Here is a 12,544-nt window from a genome sequence, read left to right on the forward strand (position 1 = left end):
GTCCACAGGGTTTGCAGCATTAAATCCAGATCACAATGTTAAAGTTACATAGATAGAGGGGACAAATATGCCTATTCTGGATAAGCCTGAAAAATCAGATCAACTGTCAAAAATTGTTTTGTCCTGAAGAGAGATGGCAGAAAGAAAAGGCAGAGCACATTTTAGGGCTACTTGGGAGCCCTTTATGTGGGTTCTGGCCATTTAGTCTTCAATAAAAAATGAATACTAATCATGGCAACCACATCAGCCCCCTTCAAGAGAGCCACTGCTTGAATGAAGATGGGGGCTCACTGAAGAACGCCTAACAATCACATGTAGACCTTTTACAGAGCTGTTCAAGGAAACAATCTCACTTGAAGAAGCAGACATAATTTCCCAGGAAGCATGTAAGAGGTAATGCATTATGCTGCTAGCTTTCCCTGCCCCTGCTACCTGCCTGCTCCTGGGAATTGCTGTTGGTTGGGTGGTGCAGGGGGGTACAGAAATGACAAAGGTGTGGGCCTGCTACCTGCACTGCTGCGAGGGCTTGCTGACCAGAATATTTTGGATCCTTGCCCATTAAAGCTTCCCCCAAAGTCCACACATGCCCATTGAGTCACTGTTTTCCTGAAATCTTATGCCTGATAGCTATTTTCCTGAAGTGCACCCTTTTGCTTTAATCCCTGCTTAATCTTACAGAAAGATGCAAACAATTTTGTAACATCTCTGCCTTGGGAAGTCTCAGGGATGTTCAACAAATTCTTCTGTGGCTTTTTATTCATGTGCCCCAAGAGCCGACTGGGGTCCCCTCCCTAGTCTACAGGTTTGGATATAAAGTACTACTAAGATCAACCTTCTGGAAAGAGAATGCTTTGATTTGTAAAACTGGAGATAAAATGTTTATCTGGGCAGTATTAGATTAGTCACAGATTAATTACAATTGAAAAGTATTATTCATCTGTAATAAGAGTGAATTCTTCACTCAAGATTCATAGCAAAATAACATTATTTTTCAAATAGAAGTAATTTAAATGGAAGTAAGACCTTCTAATGCCACCATCTGTACAAGTAAATTACTTTCAGAGTAATTAAATATGCATATCTGGGCTTGTGTACTGTACTGATGAACCAAGTTTTATGGAAGCAATATGCTTAAAAATCCCTTAGGTATTAAAGATGAAGAACCCATGGCATTTTGCATTCATATAACCATGAATAAGAAAAAATATTTTCTCTGCTGCATAATTTTGGGGAATATATTTTTATTAACTTTTCCAGGTTAATTAATACTTTTGCCAAATAGCAAATACGATCATCATATTTATTAGTCTGACATTTCACAGGGACTTAAAGCTCTATAAGAAGTTTCAGCATTGTGTGTGCCTGAATTTATGATTGTGACACAGTCACTCATCTTCTGCAGATTCCCAGGAAGCAGAGCAGTGCAGTGAAACCGAAATCATTATGTTGACTGAATTCATTACTGCCGGACTTGTCCCTCCATGAAATAGCACTGCTCAGCCAATTGGGATTCATGGTCACAACCCTTCATGGGATCATCAGGGTTTATAGTCCATAACAAATACAAATACAGCCAGGAACAATAACAGTCTGATACACCTGATCTATTACCCCACCTTGTGAGACTGTCGCGGGCGCCAGAGGCAGCGACTGGCCGCGTGTTTTCCCTTGTGCAGATGGATGGCACAGTCCTGTGGAAGCAGAGGCTGTGCCTCAGAACACAGCACTGGCAGCATGCTCTTCAGTGACTAAAACCCATCTTTATGCTGGCAACACAATGTTCATGACTGGTGTGTAGGGGAGCTTTGAACATTTGCTGGGAGCATCTGAAAACTGCAGAAATTCTTGGTTAAAGAAATACCTGAAGTCAGTTCTGTGGAGTGCTTCAGAAGAAGTCTGAAATCCCAGCTCAACCCTTTCAAATCAGCAAATAGAGCTGTCTACATGCTACCAAAATGCAAGAGCAAATTCAAGCATAAAGACACACAGTCGGCACAATCTCTGTTTGCAAGTCAGCCGCTGCATGCTGTATGTGATATGTATTTTATGTCAATGTAACATTGCGTATAAAATGTGTAGGGGTTACCTGACATCAAGAGATTTAGTCTACCTGCAGCACTTCACAGTTATCTCCTCAGATTAATTGCAAGAGTCTGATAACAGATAGAGAACAATAGATCAATTCTTCCTGCACCCTAAATGTGAAATAAGAAATGGCGGCCTGAAACATAGAAAAGAAATGATGAGAGGTTCATTTCTCTACTCTCCCTGTGCTAACATGTGTGAACTAATATGTTGTGTCCACCTTTTGGACCTGCTCATGTGTGTTTTAGATCATGCTTTGTGATAGATGGACGTGGAGTTTCTGTAGCCAAGAGGAGAACCATTAGAAATGTTCTAATCTGGAGGTATTGAAGCTTGGATGCCATAAGTTCTCACCTAGCATAAAGCAGTAGTTTGGTGTCAGGTTCAGCTGCATCCAGTCTAATCGTGCACAAATATGATGCTGGAGGCAGCCTGCATGAGTTTTCTTAAATTCCCTTTGTGTGTCTTGTCACCTTTGTCTCTTATGTCCCTGAACCTCAGTCCATGCCCAGTCTGCAAACCCCAGCATCTGCAACATGCTCTGCTTTCAGCAGTTCATTTTCTGTCCCTACCACTGGAAGACAACAATTTTTAGCAGATTTTCTGTGAAGGTTGAGGTTGAAAGAGAACAAAAGTGGGAACTTAGGTGTGAATGTGCTGAAAGAATCCTTGACAAAGGGGCTTTTGGCTCTGTGGGATGGCTCCTATCAGGCTGCATATGAAAGACTTTTATAGTACTCCTGAGAAGACCTGGTTTTCAGGTCAAGGTCTGACCTGCAACAGACAATATTTACATAATGCCTATTGCTTTTGGGCAACAAATTGCTTTGGGAATTTATGAATTATAGCAATAGCACAAAAGAAACTCTGCATAGCCAAAAAGAAACAATTTAAATGTGACTCACTTCAGCTTCTGAATGTGGCCACTTTGCCATGTCTAAGTCCATGTTTATGCTTAAAACATTCTTAGACTAGCATTATTAGAATAATGTAACACATTTCCCAATAATTTGAAAGTGAATCTTCCATGTGTTTGAAAATGACAAGGTAGGACAAGGACATTAAAATCATCTTTTCTTCCTGTGTAACAGTGTCTTGTGTTCAGTATGTCTCCAGTTCTCACAGAGGCTGGAGCATTATTTTTCACACCCTTTTCCCCCCATTTAGCTTCTAGTTACTTAGACAAAATTGAGAGAACTTTTTAACTTGCTGTGCTTTTAAAGCTTTAAAAGCTTTTGCTGAAAAGGTACCTATTTTCTTATCACTTTTTTTTTTCTTTCTCTAGAAAAGGGCTTAATTTGAAGCTCTTTTTTGGCAGCTGTATTTCATTGTGATGCATTATGTCAGGGCACATCAGTCACATGAAGATTTATGGAAAAAAACATACCCTTTTTAGATGTCCCTCTCTGCAGCCCTCTTCAAAACACAGTGTTTTTTTCAAGAAACTCAACAGAAACTATCAACAGTGGTATGATTCTTGAAACATTTTGAGTGTAATGGCTTCATCTTACTCAATTATATAAATGTTGCTTAAAGAACGAATACAGAATTTAATGTGGTGAACTTTGTAATTCTAAAAAAAATTGACCATTTTCACCTATTTGTGATGTTTACTTTTTAGTGTTGAGCAAGGGCTTCTCTTCTTTGTAACCAAGATAATCCTATGCTGTTCCTTATTTTACCATTAAATGAAATACATTCTGAATTCAGATGAAAATGAGGTACCTTGATGAAAGTGGGCTTCAGGTGTCGCACACTAAGCATTGTACATTTTCCTTTGCTCTGATCCTCCAGCACACATAAGATTTCACCTCTTCACCTTTGAACGAGATTGCACTAACTTTGATCTTTTCAATTTTGTTCAACTCCAGGAAAGGAGCAGCTACTTGAAACATGTTATCATTTAGACTTTCAGAGGTTCTTTAAAAAAAAAAAAGGAAAAAAAAAGAAAAAAAAAGGAGGAGAAAGAAAAAAAAAAACTTGAAAGCATGAACTAAAAGCTGTAGATTTTTATCTTGAGCATCAGCTTTTGAAGCTAGTGTGTAATGGTTTAATATCAAAAACTATCTCCATGTAGAACAAAACAAAATACAGATTTAAAAAGCACACAGAATTATTAAATACAAATTTCATTTTTGGCAAGCATTTTTCTGCAGTAGTGATGTGGGTAACCTATCCCAGGTCAAAGCATAAGCTTTGTGTTCTTGCTCCTTTCCCTATGGCCTAAACCTATTATTTGAGCCTCTGTACTTGTGTGATACTAATTCATGATACTGACAGTTAATCTATTTTTATAACTGTTATTATCTGAGCAAAATAAGGTTCTTCATTTTCTCTTCAAGTCTGAGAGCATGTAACAGTGGGGAGCAAAGTTAAAAGTATGATATTTTCAAGATCTTACATGGTTTAGCAATATTCTTAAAATGATTATCACTATATGCCAATATGGTAGTTATTTTGCTATTATTTCAGTATTATTTGGGTTTATTTAGGGTTTTTTTTTTGCTATTACAAGACATATTTTTCACCCAAATCCTTAAGAATTTTAAATCACAGAGCACTAGTGTACCAGCCTCACTGAGGCTCTAAAGTCCTAGGAAGTTTAATCAAAATTCTTAATGATTACTAAAAGTTTACATTTTTTTCCCATTGGCTCCTCTTTATTCTTGCCTAGTTTACTCAGATGTGCATTATTTCATCCCTGTCTTCCCTGCTGAGACTGCAGTTGTTTAGGGAGGCTCATGATAAGTAGCTCTTTGTGTCCATCCTCTTGCTTTATTTTGAGGTTTGCTTTGCACAACAGTACAAATGGGGGCAGTTTCTCCCTTCTTGGATGTGATGCTTATTGAATTTGTTTCCATTAACAAGCTGTTGGAAACAAGTTAATGCCACATTAATTTACTCTTACATCTGATTTGTCCTGCCTATTCTAAGGGTTGCTTAGACAACAGATCATCCCCTAAATATCTCATAAAAGGTCTGAATTCCACTCCCTGCAAAAGTGGAATTATGATTAATAATTTATACCGCATTGAAACACTAATGACAAAAGAAATAAAAAAGATGTTGGTATGCAGGTGAAATTATTGGCAGAGCTAATCTCTGCAGAGATCCTTGACATGGTTACTTGGAGGGGCTAAGTAATATATTACTATTCATCAGCTGTTTATCCACTTTTCTTTCCTTCACAGTTTTCTAGGTGTCAGACAGTCCTGGAACCAAGGACCTCCGAGCACATTTCATGCTCTGGTTTCCTTGAAACTTTGTTACACCCTGAAGTTACTGGAATACATGTTCTGCATAAGGCATTTGCCTACACACTCCTCTTCAAGAGCCTTTGATCTATTGTGAGCTGAAGGTTCATTGAGACTTTTGTTTGTTACTTTTCATAACTCCAATTTCTTGAGATTAATCAGATATCTTATTTGGAGATGTACTTGATTTTCTAGCCCACCTCACATATGCCTTTTGTAGGTGAGCCCCACTTCCAAGAACTTCTGTAGTAGCCAGTGCTTCATGTCAGCACTTGGCTGCCACCTACTAAGACATCTCTGTGGGAGGTTTGTGGTGAAGCCATATGGGCTCTTGGGTCCTACAGGACACTGGCAGGTGTAGCAGAAAACTTCAGGTTCTCTAGTGATGATGGGGTTAGTGCCAATGTAAAATCAAAGTGGAAATGTCCTAAAGCAGAAATACTGAAAGAGAGATTAGTCACTGCCAGTTCTGGGGAGAAAATATGGCAGCCTGTGAGAGCTGATCCTTTTAGTGTTGCCCAGGTAACCAGCAGTGCAGTGTGTGGTGAGAAATTACCTGTGAGTGAGACAGGTTATTGTTTACACCCTTCAGGGCCAAGAAAATCTGCTCATATCCCAGTGTCTGCTGGCTGTAGTTCCAGGCTCTCTCAGTGTCACAGGAGCAACCTGTCTGTAGTTTCCTTCTCCAGTCAGTTTGCTGCTGCCAGGAAGCACCCCCAGGAAGCACTGACATTTCCAAAGCACTCAAGCAATAAGCATGGCTAACAAACTCATAGATTTGTGAGGGTTTGAGGTAGATGTCCCCATCCAGGTTTAATGGCATCATTCTGCTCCACTTAAATGCTTCCATTTTCCTAATTTTTCCAGGAAAAAGGACAAACCCCAAATTACAGTCCTCAAATCAAAAATTTCTCATTGCAGAACAACACAAATTTTTTAAGCAACACATTTTAATTTTAATTTTCTTGAGTATATGCAAAACAAAACGATTGTAGTATATAGGACAATAGCTATCTTAAACTATTGTCTAGATAGATTTTCTTTTGGACTAGTTGGTAGTTGAAAGCTGTCCTTATTGCACCGAAGGAGTAAAATCCACACTTGTTAGGCTCTTATTTCATCCTCTTTCCTATGGTCTCACCTTTTTGGCCCTGCTAACTTTCATGTCCATAATGAACTCCATTTAGCTTCCCTGCAGCAGGACCTTGTCTTTGTTAATCACTGACCCAGCGGCATGAAGCTGCGTAGGGGAGCAGGTTTTTTTTTTTTTTTTCTGGATTTTCTCTACTTCCTTCAGCAGTTGTAACTTCTAAGAAACTGCAGAACAAACAAGTATAAAAGATCAGGAAGATGGCCTGAAAAAAATAATGTTTAAAAGATGTTTCATTTTACTCAGTTCTCTGGTAGCTGCCAGCTACAGACTGATGGCTGAAATCTTAGAAGTTGTTAATGGGATTAGGTCTTTGGCAACTGATTGCTTAATGCTGTCTTCTCATTGAGTGGTGTCATGTTTGTGATTTTTTTTCTTTTTTTCTTTTTTTCAGTAACCATATATAAACTTGTCATGGAGATCAGCTGAGACCTCCTGGCAGAAATCTCGTTTGAAACAACTGGAAATTACTTCACCTTGGCTCAAGCCACAGCACAACACATACTTTCTCCTCCTTCTCCAGCCCTGCTGTGAGTCAAAGGCGTTTTCTGGGCTGCTGCTTTCCTGTGCTGAATGACCTTGAGCCTCTTGCTGCTGCCCTGTCTTTGCTTGGCTCAGCATGTGCATCCCTTGCTCTTTTAAATATGCCTGCATGCTCACCTTTGCTGTCTTCCTTTTTCTCCACAGCTGAAGGTATTGGTCCTATGTCAGGCTTTGAGACTCACACATTTTAGTTCATAAATGCCTATAGCAATTCTCCATGCTTTTGACAGTGAGGATTTTTTCACCTTATCAAAAGCATGTTGGTATTGTCAAACACATAGTACTTGCCTACTAGTATGTTTCCTTTCTGCCCATGCTTGCAGAGCAAGAGAAAATTAGGTGAAAAAGTAGAGTAGTAGCATTTTATACTTGTTTTGCTGGGACATAAATTTGCAGATCTGTGAAGCGGGGGAGAATCAGCCCACCGTGACTCACAGCCCAAGCACAGCACAGTGGGAAGAGCCCAGCTTGGGTTGTGTGTGTCCTTACTAACAGGGAAAGCTGAAATGCTAATTGACGTTGCAATCTACTTCAGGTCAGGTAAAGGTCATCAGACTTCTGCAAACGCTTAATCCTTCCCATGGAAGCTTTGTGGGATTCCCAAGGATCCTACAAAAATAACCTTTATGTTTGTTTACATGGAGAATCTCTGCAGGAAGCAGAGCTAGCAGAGTGGTGGTAGGGAGGCACGAGGATGGCAGTGGTGTCAGAGGGATGGTGAGGCTGGGCAGAGTCATCACCCTTTGCTCTTTTTTTCATGTTAAACAACATGTAAATACTCCTGTAAAACAAAGCTGCCACTCTTTGCTACCAATCATTTCTCAGATCTTCAGCCTCCTTGTAAAAGGCTGCATCAGCTTTTCCCAGAAACAAGCACTAGGATAGATTCAAGCACAAGCTGAATGTAATGGGGTGTAAGATGGGGTAGATGCAATACTGAGCACTGTGCAACTTCCAAACAGTGTGGTGAAGCCAGTCCATACCTTCAGCAAGGTGCTCTAGCATATGCATAACCTAAAAGCATGTCTTGCTGAAACACAGGGGCTGTGTATACACACACTGTGCATGCTGAAGTGTTCTGCTGGGTCGAGGCCAGGTTGTTCAGCACTGTGCAGGCTTAGCCCTTCCAGATGTCTCCAAAGATAAAATGGAAAGAAAGTGACAGTCAGTCCCAGTCACGTGGAACACAACTGGGTTTTAAAAGGCTACTTTTGATAATTCAGTATTTTGTGTACTGTGGCAAGATGTGAATTACAAAACCCCTAATAATAATGTAGTTCAGTCAGGGTAGTCTTGAAATTAGACCCCTAGCAGAGAGGTTGCACTGTATAATGATAGTACAGTACCATTTGTTTCAACACATTTAGCACTTCAGAATGGGATTTTTTTGTTAAACACCAGATGTTCTAGCGACCCGAGTGCTGACTCTAAGAGAATACACAATAGAATAGTGCGTCAAGGTCAATGGCACAAATTAATCTGTATTATCATGCTGTCATATTGTACTGTATGCCCCATATGAGCAAGATCTATGGCTGGCTCCTTCTTTACGTGCAACTGTATGAGGTGTTGCAGTACACAGATTTTGAGTTTCCCAAGCCCTCAAACCCCCCTGAAAGAAATCCGATTCTTGCTTTGATAGTTTAAATTGTAAATGTGACATTCTTACAGCGGGTGAGGGCTGTGTGGGTATGTGACTGTAATCTCACAGAACCAGAGGAGGAGCTCAGTGAGAATTACATCTCTTAATTGTAAATTCTGCCTTTAAGGACTTCAAAATAATAACCTAGGTAGCTTGGTTGTCTGCATTTTTCCTTTGACTTAAAAATGTGATAAGGCAAAAATGAAGAATTGTTTCAAAATTTTAAATGATAGTTTTTCTGCAGTAGATACTTCTGTCTCCATGAGTCCCCCATATTCCTTCTCCCTGCCCTGTGACTTCTAAGCTATTGCTGCAAGATGGCAGGATGTCAATGCCCCCCAAATTGAACCTGTGATTTGTTTTTCTTTGATTTATGGGCTTGTAGTCAATAAACTTTATAAAGGAAAGTATCAGACTGAGCAATCAATCAAAGATAAGCAGATTCTTGTCCTTTAAAAGCATTTCACCCCAGTAAGCAAGGGTCTCATTCATCTTTTACAACCACTCTTGCAGCTTTCAGCTGAGAAAGGACTTGCTGCTGACTACATTCCCCTCTGCTGAAAACTCCCTGTTCTGAGCTGAGATTTTTTAAATTCATTGCAGCAGTACATTTCCTTCCCAAGTTTTTTGCTATCTCTAAAAGGGCAAATTGTTGGCATGTTGTTACTAAAGGTAAATCTCCTTACTGTGTAGAGGAAAAAAGGCTTATGTTTTTAAGTGTGAGAGGCATGGACTGTTGTTTTACAGAAACAGTATTAATTTTCTTTGTTATTTTACAAAGCAAAACATAAAAATAGGTTCCCATTTGTTTTTTATTAGTATCTGAATTCCGTTTTGAGTAAGGCAAATGTTATCCTGCATGTTTTGCTTCTCTGAAGCACAGATGGTGTGCATATGCAGATTGGTGATTTTTTAATCAAAACAGTGACACTTGGGAATATATGTAAGTATTGTAATAATGCATTAGTCAGGAGTGATGTTGTAACACACTGAGATCATACACATAAATCTAAGACACCATGTCTAGACACCCCAGGGAAGATGGCATGCCATGGGTTAGAGCAAGCATTAAGGAAGTGCAATATTTCAAATATGATGGGAAAATAATGCAATTTGCAGACTTTAATAAAACCATTGGGGAATTAATTTTACTAAGGATACATTCTCTCCAAAAAACATGTATGTTTCTACATTTGCTTCGTAGATAATCAGAAGGCGAGACACTGTACCTGCTATCTCAGGCATAAGCACAATACAGTATCTATGAATTGTGCTGTACCTTTCATATGCTGAATATGAAAATAATCCCTTTATAGTGCTTTAGTTGTACAAAACTGCATTATGCAAACAATGCACAGGCAGCATAAACCTTGGAGATTCAGAATTTGAAGAGCTTTTAAATGAATCTCATAAGTGTTGATTTGGGCATGCTCAGGGAGTGCGCTCAGCTGTAAAACTTGACCGACCTAACCCTCCCAGTTTTAATTATTAGCTTTTTGATTATCAAATATTAAATGAAGAGGTGCAATTTATGACTTTTGCATGTATAATTTTCCTTTCTTTCTAAAGGTTTTCTAAATTTTATTTAAAGAATCCTTGCTGTCTTTGGCTGATTTTTATTATTTGTTGTCTTGTATAGCTCTTGGTATATAATTTTAATCAGCCAACCACATTTTAAATTTTTGCCAGCTGATAACTACTCGCAAGCAAGTAACTTGCAGTACTATGCCAGGAATGTTGTGATAAAAATGTCAATTTAAACCTGGCCAAGGATGACAATCATAACTATTTCCAAGTGAAAAACTTGAACAGAATACATAACACAATAGCCCTTTTTACCTTCTGCTAGTGTAAAACATGCAGGAACTTTGGGGGTTCCCATAATGATTACCCTCACAGTCAAAACCCCACTTCAAAATTGGCTGCATTGGTGACTCCATCAACCTCATCATCTCTTGTCATCTGAAAGGCTAATAGTAAAAAAATCTTCAATACAGCTGAACATTTTCAATTAAAATATCATCAACTCAAATGCCGTCTGTAATCAGTCCAGTAAATTCAGCAGCTATAGAAGTCAGTAAATGAGGGAACTCAGGTTTTGCCAATAGTGACCATGGGTTATATCCTGACCAACTGAACTCTGTTTCAGAAAACTAGGTGCATATGTTACCATGGAATAAACCCAAGCAATTCAGTATTTGCTGTCCCCTCATCTGTCTTTTCCTCTCTGGGCCATAAAGACACTCATCCAGAATCCTTTATTAGGACAATAATCCAGTGGGAAGATATTTGAAATCAAAACCTGAAACATGATGGGTTGGGACGTAAGCAATACTTTGAAGGAGATTCTTGGAAAAGGTGAGTTCACAGTGTTGGGAGCAACATGGCATAGTTGCACTGTTGTGAGGCCTCTCTGCACACAGCCCACCTACTTCTTCAGAAAATTGTAAACCACCCCTTGTATTCAGCTTTTCCCATTTTAAAGCTAGATTTAATCTTCTAGGACGTTCAGGAAATGTGAATGGGCTTCAGAGCTTGTACAGGGGTATAAATATATCTGCAAAATAATAATAACGAGCAGCTTTCATGAATCTCCATGGAGATTTCTTCCCTTTGAGCATCTTCCAAGGTCTTTGCCACAGTCAGGGCAGAATATCTCTGGTTTTAGACCAATCTTCCTGTCATCTTTTGCCTCTTCCCATTTAGCTAGTCCTGCACAAATATTACTAGTGTATATTATATTTATTATATATTCATTTACACAGTCCTCATTTTTCTTTCTCTTTCCTTCATATTCTCTTACTCTGAAATTTGATCTTTGTTGAATTTCTGTTGTTTCCACCAATACTTCATCTGTGTTAATTTTTGTCATTCTTCGTATTACTGTATTACATCCTTCATTCTTCATATTACAGTCTACCCAAAGTCTACCCCCTTTAAGCAGTATCACATAAAAATGCACTAATGTTTTAATTTCAAGATGGTGTTGCTAATATCAGTTTTTGTGAATAAAATGTATTGCAGTCAGGTTCAATAAATATAATCCTTACTGCTTGCTAGAAGAGAACTCAAATCCTGGATTCTTCTATTCTGTAGAAGCTGCTGCAGTTTACTTTTAGCATTTTCCTCCTATTAGATGGATCTTTGCTCTACTTCATAGGACATAGGAGTATGTAGGAAGAGGTTCTATTTTTATTTATAACTCCTGGCTGCATCCCACTACGGCTGATCTTCAGCAGCACACTTGCACTGCTCCTCCTCCTCATGGACATCCACAGCGGAGAGAACAGGGTGAGGAAGGTGGGCTTACCTTCTCTTCTGGTGCGTATCCATGTGTGGTTTGGATCAAAACATGCTGTAGATCTAATTCTCCAGCTGTGGGGGTGTAAGTGATGGCACTGTCGTTGGACTGGGCTCCGCAGAGGGTCAGCCATGGTTGGGGATGGGGTGTGATGGGGACAGTGGCTCCCGATGCCTCCCTGCTGTGAGTGCACAGCCTTCCCTGGACAGTCCAAGATGGTCATTTAACCTGGCTGTGGAGAACAGCTTGTCATCCTGCAGCAATGTCAGATGCTAGACAGACCACTTTAACCTTGCTTAACCTTTCACTGTGCTCCTCAGCTAATGAGATGAATGAGAGTTTTATTGGTGTTTCTTGACCTAGATCTTTTACATGACAGTTCCATGTATCTGAGCTGCCTAATGCCTTGTGTTTTGTAAATCAATATAGCCTTATCTATTTTTTTTAAAAGCTAGAAATGTTTATTTTAGGCCTACTATCATATCCTATAAATAATATTGATTTTGTTTAGCCTGAAAAACTATATAATTTTGAATTGGCTCACCTTGTTAGTCAAATACAGTTCTTGG

The 12,544-nt window shown here is 39.2% G+C and overlaps 1 protein-coding gene across 2 annotated transcripts in view; it reads left to right on the top strand.

Moving 5' to 3' along the window:
• Positions 1-12,544, top strand: part of PTBP2 (polypyrimidine tract binding protein 2) — a 185,702-nt gene that overhangs the window by 23,828 nt on the left and 149,330 nt on the right. Inside the window, exons 1-3 of one of the 2 annotated variants that reach the window (XM_066556190.1) lie at positions 1,403-2,028; positions 5,277-5,443; positions 6,884-7,019. The gene's annotated coding sequence lies outside the window, so the exon portion shown is untranslated. Of the gene's footprint in view, positions 1-1,402; positions 2,029-5,276; positions 5,444-6,883; positions 7,020-12,544 lie in introns of those variants that run through there. The other variant, XM_066556189.1, reaches the window with a different exon arrangement.

This window comes from Molothrus aeneus, chromosome 9, assembly GCF_037042795.1.
Source record: "Molothrus aeneus isolate 106 chromosome 9, BPBGC_Maene_1.0, whole genome shotgun sequence".
NCBI lineage: Eukaryota > Metazoa > Chordata > Aves > Passeriformes > Icteridae > Molothrus > Molothrus aeneus.